Here is a 9,200-nt window from a genome sequence, read left to right as displayed (position 1 = left end):
AGGGGGGGAAAAGGAGCTAGAAGTGATGAAAGAAAGCAGCAAAATGATAAGGAACTATTAACAAATACTACACACTTTGTACAATATTTGTGGCATTGGACTAATTTGCGGTGTCCTGCCCCTTAATGGGGAATAATGAGTTTATTGGTAGGTTCAGCTGTTGCTTCCTTTCTTCCAGGTGATCATTTCCTTTTAAATAGAAGCAGAATGACTTTGAAATATAACATCTGCTAATAAAACAGTACAAGCTGGTTTTGTTTCAAACCTGACTCACGGAATGAGTTGCTTGTTGAGGTCAATGACTGACATTGCAAAGTCGAGTCAGTGGAAGTCAATGACCTGATGCGGTCTGCTGGGTTTCCTTAGATAAAAAATCTTTTTAATCCACCTTGGATAACAAATTGAGGTTACTGTACCGTTTGATAACTAGGACCAGTTGGGATGTAGGGATGACTGAATTTTTTTTGCGACACGTTTCAAGACATTTGTTGCAAACTGTTCGCTATATGAATAAAGCTGAACTGGATTGAACAAAAGGCTTTTACTGATCTCCCTTGAGAATATTCTCAGAAGCAAACAGTCGGCTCCTCTCTGGAAGCTGCCGTTCTTCATGTGTAGCTCGAAGACGGTTTCCACAGTTCCGATTAATGTACATCAGGTTTTATTTTGGTGTTTGAACTATAAAGCTAGACGGTTGTAAGAGTTTTTAGAAGGAATCTCAAGTATCTGCAGATTTTAGCTGATTGTGGATGGTTGGGGTCCCTCACTCCCTTTGAAAACTGGGGGTCCACTGTACTCTACTCTGTTCTATGTTTAGCGAAATATGCTTTGTAAATATCAAACATTTCATGCAATATGAAATTTTGTACATTAGTAATCTATTTCACACACACAAAAAAAAAACTTTACCTCCTGATAGACCTTAGAAATAAATGTTGCATTCATACGGACCGATTCAGTATTAGAACATGGAAAAGGAACATATTAGATGTGTTAGAGATGAAAAGGTAATTTAATTTAGCAACCAAATTCACTAAGTGATTCATTCCAGACTGACATTTTCAAGGTACCTTTTTCTGTCAGTGTCTCAGTGAACTTATTTCTCCTCTGTTAGTGATTTTTATTTACGAGACATGATGTAAAGAAAATCATGCCCCGCTACTTTATTTTCTTAGTTTCTCAATGAACAATAAGGTTAGAATTCGTTAGTTGCTGACAACAACGTGGGGCGTCCGCCCAGGAAGTCACACTTTAGGACTCCGGTACATTTTTGCCATTTGGGGCATAGAGAAGACAGACGTGCGGCAGCCCCTACTGTAATAAATGAAGACAGCACGAATAGAAAATTGGCCATGCTGAGGTAAAACATAATAAATAAATGAAATAAATATTAAGTAACTACAAAGCTATCTGTCCGGTACTAGTGCTAACTAACTAGAAACAACCAATCAAAGCCAGGAGGAGTGTCGTAGCGCTGTCCATCACAGTCTTGTGTGGCGCTGCTCATCTCCCTACCTCTTCCCTTGTTGCTCTCTGCAAAGACAGCTAGCATAGCGCGTTGTGAATGCTCAGGCTAGTTAGCATGGCCACGGCTGATGGAAGACAGCTGGTTTTCCTTTATTGATAAGTCGCTTGTCAGCCATTAGCAAGTTTAGCGGTGAGTATATGAGCATGATTGAAGGTGCTAAGACCCTCCTCCCGGTTCTGATTGGTTGTTTCTAGTTAGTCAGAGCGATACATTTCTTGAGACCGCAATAGTTGCAGAAGGAGGCAGTGGAGGAGACCGATTCTTTTTAATAAAATGTGCATACTGCAGCTTTAATAGTATTGAGATAACATGATGGGGATTTTTTCTTACATTTGCAGAAATACTACCAGAAATATTACAATGCATTTGGTTGCAAGTTTTAATCCTACATGAAAAAAATCCTATTAAAAAAAAAAAAAAATCCCCAAAAAAGTAATAAATACTGACCACTGGATATGGCCACCCTGGAAGTGGGCGTAAATGTAAATTGCTCCAAGACAACTGGTATGAATTTAAGATTTTATTACATTTATCTAAATTATCTCGAATAGACAACCACTTTCCTAACAACAAGGAGTCACATTTCAAGAAAAGCTGATAACATACATAACACACACAAAGAACATGCACTGACTTTTAATTTTAGTCTATAGTTTGCAGATTTATTTACATCTGCCACTGCTAGACTGGTTAGCTAATTCCTGGTTGCTGATTTAAATCTCAATGAACTACTTTCACAGGCATTTGCAAAAGGCACGTCGTCTTGCATCCATTGCTTTCAAAAGAGATGCAAGCGAAGGGAAAGTAAGTTGGAATTGTAAAGCACACCCAAGCAAACTGCCGTCTTCCCCGCAGGGCAAATATGTGGGAAGGGTTGTTTGACTAGGATATCTGCATTTTTTAAGAGGATGAGTTTCATGCAAAAGAACAGATGACAGCAGTCTGTCTGCAGAGTCTGCCAGGAGAAGATGGAGAAGCTGCTGCTCACACTCGTAACTCTCGTCTTGGTGCCATCCTGCAGCAGTCAGTCGTCGTCCTGCAGTAACTATCCATGTCCCAAGTACCAAGTCGTAGAGACGAACGAGGTAGGAATGATGGCAGTTACCTCAAAAGCAAATGTTTAGTGGTTTCTCTATGTCAATAGAAACAGGATTTCTATTTGCTTGCTGTGTAACAGGATTTTGAGGAGCGGCGCTATGTTGACACCGACTGGATAACCACGAAGCTGAGCAGCAGAGACAGTTCTTCATTCATGGCCGCATCGAAGACACTGAGAGCTTTCTGCAACGAACAGAAGGAAGCGGGTAAATCAGGAGCTTAAGCTTCATCTTTTTGCTTAAACAATGATATGGTTTTGGGAAGTAATTTGTGAATAAAGTAATGACTAGAAGCACAAAGCAGAACAATAAAGTCAAAGTACCAAAGGTCAGGGTTCCCCTCAGTGTATTACAAGCCTGGCGGCCCACCAGGCTTTACTTGTGCCCTCAACAAGCTAAGCATTGTTAGTTTATTTTAGTGTTTTTTAAAAAATGATTGCCTTTTAAAAAAAACTTTATAGTTGGTGTTTAGGTATTCATCTTCCAGTCGTCCAATAATGGATAACTATCAAGTGATGTTTTAAAATCACTGTTTAATGATGAGCAGAGAGAGGCTACAGACATCAACGCAGCCCAAGTCCCTTCCTTGTTCCTTTGCCGCATGTCTTTCCATCCGTTCCTGCTAGTTTACTGTGGCCACTAGTGCCAGAAAATTGTAAAAAAAAAAAAAAAAAAAAGACTGTTGCTGGATGTTACAGGGATAGGGGGAGAGAGTACAGGCAAAATAAATGTCTTATGCAAAACCAACAAACTGGAAAGAAATGACCCTTTACCCATTGATAATTACATCAACTCACACACTGAACTGCATATTTTGGGATTTGATTTTCTTTACACAATGAAAATGTTCTCTTATTTTATCGCCAATGTTCTGTCATGTGAGAGAAAGAGAAACCCCAGTGCTAACCACTGGAGCCAGACTGCAGTTCAGGTGACAACAGATGATGTCAAACCGGCATTTCCACTTTAAGAGGCTTTATCTGCACATCGTTCTTCTCTTTGACGGTTCAGTCTTCTTTTCCAGGTCATGAGGTCCTCGATGGCTGGCCCATACTGATAACCTCAACAGACGGTGAGACTCCTTCTACTTCCTTGTCGTGGTTTCTTGCACCCGGCTCGAATCCTGAGATCACCGATACATCGGTCACACCGGAGCACAAAGCTGCCACCACCATCTATGTCCGGTGAGCATTGTTGCCTTGTTGGAACTCAACCCAGTAAGAAAAGATTCTTGTAAAAATATGTTTCAAGGTTTGCCATGTGTGATCAGGTGGAGCAGGCAATACAGAAGCCAAGATAAATAGACATAAGTCGAAGTTAAGGCTAATCACTTTAAGCTTTAAAGTATTTAAAATGCATAAAAGTCCAAGATACGTCATCCACCTTGGAGGGAGGTTTTCCTCTGCGAGGATTCTGGGCCGTTACCGCACCATCTCTCTCAAATCTAAAAGAAAATGCCCAGCAACTGGTTCGAGGACCCTGAAAGGGTCATCACACGACGGCCGTAGAAGTGTTCTGTGTTCATTGTCTTGAATCAAAACAAATTTACGGGTCTATATGCTCTTTGGGACAAATGACTGGGGCAAGCAATTGTGTACAGGGCCAGGAACACATTATTGCACAGGTGGACTAAACTGTGGTGAGGAGACTTCAAGTAAAAACTCCCAAGGGATGCCCACAGGCTGACCAAAAACCAGCTTTACTTGTTTATTGGATTGCATTGCAAGCACCCAGTGGAAAGGAAGGTGGACCGAAGGTCGTCTAGAAAAAACGTTAAAAATCCCTTTCAAACACAGAACTTTGCCTCAAAAAGAAAAAAATAGTATGCATTTTTGTTTGACTGCAACCCTAATGTTTCGTTTCATGGCTGTGCCCAGTTCATTGTCTGTAGTCAGTTTGTCCTGACTGGCTGAGTGGAGCAGCCAATCAGACGTCAGGGTGCCCAGCCACACAAGCCCCGCCCACTCAGTCTGAGGGTTTGACAGCTTAAATTGTTTCATGAGAACAGCTCATACACAGGAGCCATGAACATAAATAAAAGCACAGTGAAATAATTAAATATACTTTCAAATAGAAGGTTTCTTTAAATTGTATTTTAGTGTTTAATTTCAATATTTAAAAAGGTAGATTTAATTATTTCATGGGACGTCTAGTTATTTGCATATTTCATAATTAATTATTTATTGACGTATTTAATAACTAAATTACATATTTAATCATTTAGAGTTAAATGTAGATATTTGATGAGGAATTTAATACTTTTACATTTAATTAATTAAAGCTGCATTATGTAACATTTATATATATGTATATACACTTTATTTTAATTTTTTTCTACATATTTTTTTCTACATATTTGTTAAAACTGTCAGCATGTCCTGAGAGTATAATATAAGACAGATAATCTGTGAAAAGATCGATCTCCTCCCTGAGCTGCTGTTGCCATCTGAAGAAATGCACCACTCCCAACCAAAAACAGCCAATCAGAACCAGGAGGAGGACCTCAGCGCTGACTATCATCCTCCTATACTTGCTGCTCAATGTGCTAGTGGCAGAAAAACAACTTACAGGAAAACTGTTTATCCGCTGTCATCCATGGCCATGCTAACTAGCCTGGGCATTCATAACAGGCTATGCTAGCTGTAGCGTAGCAGAGAGTAAGTGAAGAGGGTGGAGGAGGTGACAATAGGGGGATCAGCGGTGCCACACAAGGTTTGAACTTTCCTGTTCTCTCTCCTCAGGTCTTACAGTGGAACCCCAAGCCGCACCACTGCTGAGGAAAACAAAAAAATCCTCAGTGAAGCCTTGACTAAAGCAGGAAAAAAGTTTGTTTCTGACATTTATATTGGGGCTCACTATGAGTCATTCTTTGCTTTATCTCACCACAATGAAGTCTGGATGTATAGCGCCTGAAAGAAGCTGACGGGATGTGATGGTCCCCGTCATCATGTCATCATTCTGGCTTAGTTATACCTGCTTTCTTGTTTCTATTTTATCTTAGGTTAGTTAAGCAGTACTCCAATCGCCCATGCAGGGTCATGTCAGGGTTTCTTAATGTATCCCCCCCCCCATCCTTTTCTGTACTGTTCAAGCTGTAAGACATGAAAATTGATGAAAACAACAAAAAGAAAGAAATGTCTTTTTTTGTTGTTTTTATTTTTTTTGGTGACACAACAGGCAATTTGAAGTCGTCTTTAGAGGACGTTTTCCTGATTCAGGAAAATATGGTTTCAGTTAAAGCAATTTGCTGGAAAGTTTTGACCTATTGTCTCTACAGTAATGAAACTCCTTCTTTATATAGTGAGAATGTCCAATGCTAATTGTGTCTGACTATACATTTTGACTTAAATAAAGTACACGTACTACGTAATGAAAGCGTTGTGTTGATTTCATTTCAGCATAAAAACAACAATAGGTGTGTCTGCTTTGCAATGAAATGTAGTTACTATACCACTGAAGAGACAATTAGCAAAGACAATTGAATAGCTTGAATAGTGAAGTCAGGTGTAGGCTTATAAAGAAAACCAAGAGTTCCAGCAAGCAGCACTCACTATTGACCAATAGTCTAGGGTCTTTATGCAATCATTGAAACATTTTGCAATAAATAGCAATACTAAATAAATCATTAACCCCTAAAATCCTGACGTACCTCCCTGTATCTCTAACATAGACGTGCTCTATGCTGTTTTAACCATGTTCCACTCAGAAATATGCTGTTTTTCCTGCAGCCTCTTGGAGGCGCCGATGTCCTTGTCTACACCTTCTCTGCTCCAAGGAGGAGAAGCATCCATCTGTATGTAGCGTTTGTTTCTCTTGACTGTGACAGACCACCAGCCTTGGCTCACACAGTTGCTGTGTGAGATCACTACGAGGTTAAAAGGCCGTTGGAAGAAGGAGCGCAACTACATACTTCCTGAGGTGTATGCCAACACATCGTCTCCCCCACCCTAACACCCCAACACCCCAACACCCCCACCGTCCCTTCTCTGGCCCGGGTTTGACATGTCATTACATCTCTCCCTTATTCATGTGCTTATGAAATACAGTAATTCTATTATGGACTTTTTTATGTTACACATTACAGCAGGTGATCATCTCAATCACAAACAAACAAAAAGTTTCACAAGGTAAAACTATATAACAGCAGTGGCCCTCAGTGCTCAACAGATTTTCTGTAGTGGAAATGTGAAATCTAAACAACAACCAGGTCTCTATGCCAGAGTTTTAACACTAAATTGTTACATTTCGTGCCTTTGCACTTGCCCACTTGCTCAAGAATGGCATCAAATTAAACAGACTGTGCTAATAGTCCGTACCCATGTTCTGGTAGATTAAGATTTAGATATGCTGCACAAAACGATCATCTTTTCCAAGCTTTGCTTGTTTTATCTTATTATAAGGAGATAGTATCTCAAAAATATAATGAGATAATTGTCTCATTGTACTGAGAAATAATAAGATTATGGAGTTTTAACTTTTTTATGTCTTAGAAATTGGAATAGTTACCATACTATTTGTAAGCAGTGATATCTGTGTGTAATCTCTGGATAATAACACAACCTTGAGCAGGAAGAGAAAAGGAAAAGGTACATTGCTTTAGATATCTGTCACATTAAAGGCAGAATTATTCTCAGAAATCTGGTATTTTAAGAAGTATGTGTTGACCTCTTACAACCATTCTGACCACGTTAAAACAACTCCAATCTCAAAAACATATTATGCAGGTTCATAAAAGTGCCATTTTATAAATCTTTAAACGGCTGCCATATTTTTATGAGGTGGACATTTTTTTCAGGTCACTTACATAATAACCTCCCCTCCGCCCCTGAATTTTAAGATGCACAAAGTTTTTGTTCCAAACGTACAGTGGCTATAAAACAATGCTGTTATAGAGCTTCAAAGAAACACTGGTTTATATATTTTTTTCACTGCCATCAAAGTTACTCGTATAAAAGATAGGTACAGTCCTTCTGGTATCGGCCCGCCAGATTAACAACTATTGACATTGTAGTTGGTTTTCTTTATGTGGAAGATTACATTTTGCATCCACACCATACCTAAATCATCTTTGAGTACCACGCCAGGACTCATATCATTAACAGCATGACCTATTCTATTTTTACTGATTTCATCAAAGATTGTGCGAGGAATCATTATTTTTAAGACTCTCTGAAAAGGCCTACTTGCCTTCTGTGGTCAATTTGAACCTAAATAACAAGGCTCTCTCTCTTCCAACACACAAACACACTCACTATTGGAGTCTGATAAGAGAAGTCAGTGTCAGCCCTGAAGGGAGGTGCTTGCTAATAGAGTTTGCTTTGTGGAGGAGATGGCTCTGAGAACGCAGGACTGATGTATTCGCCTTTGTGTAGGGACGGAGAGAAGGCCTTTACTTGAATACACAATAGCCCATCAAACGAGCTACAAACTCTGAGGTTTGGGGAATTTTTTTTTTTTAATTTGAAAGTTGGTGAGAGATTTTTAACTATGGCACCACTCCACATTTTTTGAACTTGACAGTAAGCCGGACTCGTTTCGAGGTTGTCCTTTGTCACTTATTCTGGTCATAATCTTTGTGGCAAAAATCTCTAGGCACAGACAAGTGTTGAGGAGATCCGTTTTGTTGCCCTCAAGATCCGGTCTCTGCTTTTGCAGGTGATATGATTCTATTGCCTTCATCAGACTGAGATTTACAGATTTTGCAGGAGCGGTTGGCAGCTAAATGGAAGTCTGGACCGCTCTGCTGCCCCAGTGACCCAATCCCGGATTAAGCAAAACATAAAGCATGGAAGTATCTTCCTTCTCTTTGACCTTACTAGGGTAAAAAAAACATTTTGTAAGTAGGGAATTGTAGATAAATGTAGATAAGTGTGAATAATATTTATAGTGAGCAACAGGAATGGGCTAAAAGGCCAGAATAACAAAGTCATGCGTGATACAGCAGTTGACAGTGCATGGCTGCGAAGTCATTCGCTGATCACTGGAAGATGAGCACTCATCGTGTCACACACACATACTTGTTGTACTTTATAGAAAATGGCGACATCTGTCCAGTAGGTTCGTGTTGGGGGAATCGACTTTGATGATGAAAAAATTTTTCACCAGAAATTATTAGAACATTTTTAGATGTAAGAGTATGGTAGCATCAACAAATCCTCCGAGATGTCAGAAAATCTGGGTATCAGGATATAAGGACTACAAGCCCTATTGAAATACGACCTTGGTAGCCGGGAGGATAAGAACTCTGCCTCCGACCCGGGTTCGATTCCCGCTAAGCTACGGGATCCGGTCCAGCATGGCATTGTCCTTCTAAGGACATCTTTTGTCAAAGATTATTTCAAAGTTAACGGATAAAATGGGAGATTTGGGAAATTTGGAGGGTTAGGCTCTAAATTTTGCCATCAGGAGGCAAAAAATGGACAACATAGAAAAATCCTGGGGGTCGAACCATTTAATATGGGACATTTGGGAGGAATTATTATGGGACATTAGGGAGGATTTTAAATGGGACATTTGGGAGGATTTGTCATGGTGAGATGTTACCAGGACTCGAAGGCAAGCAACAACTACGGACA

Source organism: Xiphophorus couchianus, chromosome 22 (assembly GCF_001444195.1).
Source record: "Xiphophorus couchianus chromosome 22, X_couchianus-1.0, whole genome shotgun sequence".
Lineage (NCBI taxonomy): Eukaryota > Metazoa > Chordata > Actinopteri > Cyprinodontiformes > Poeciliidae > Xiphophorus > Xiphophorus couchianus.
This window is presented reverse-complemented; position numbering follows the sequence as displayed.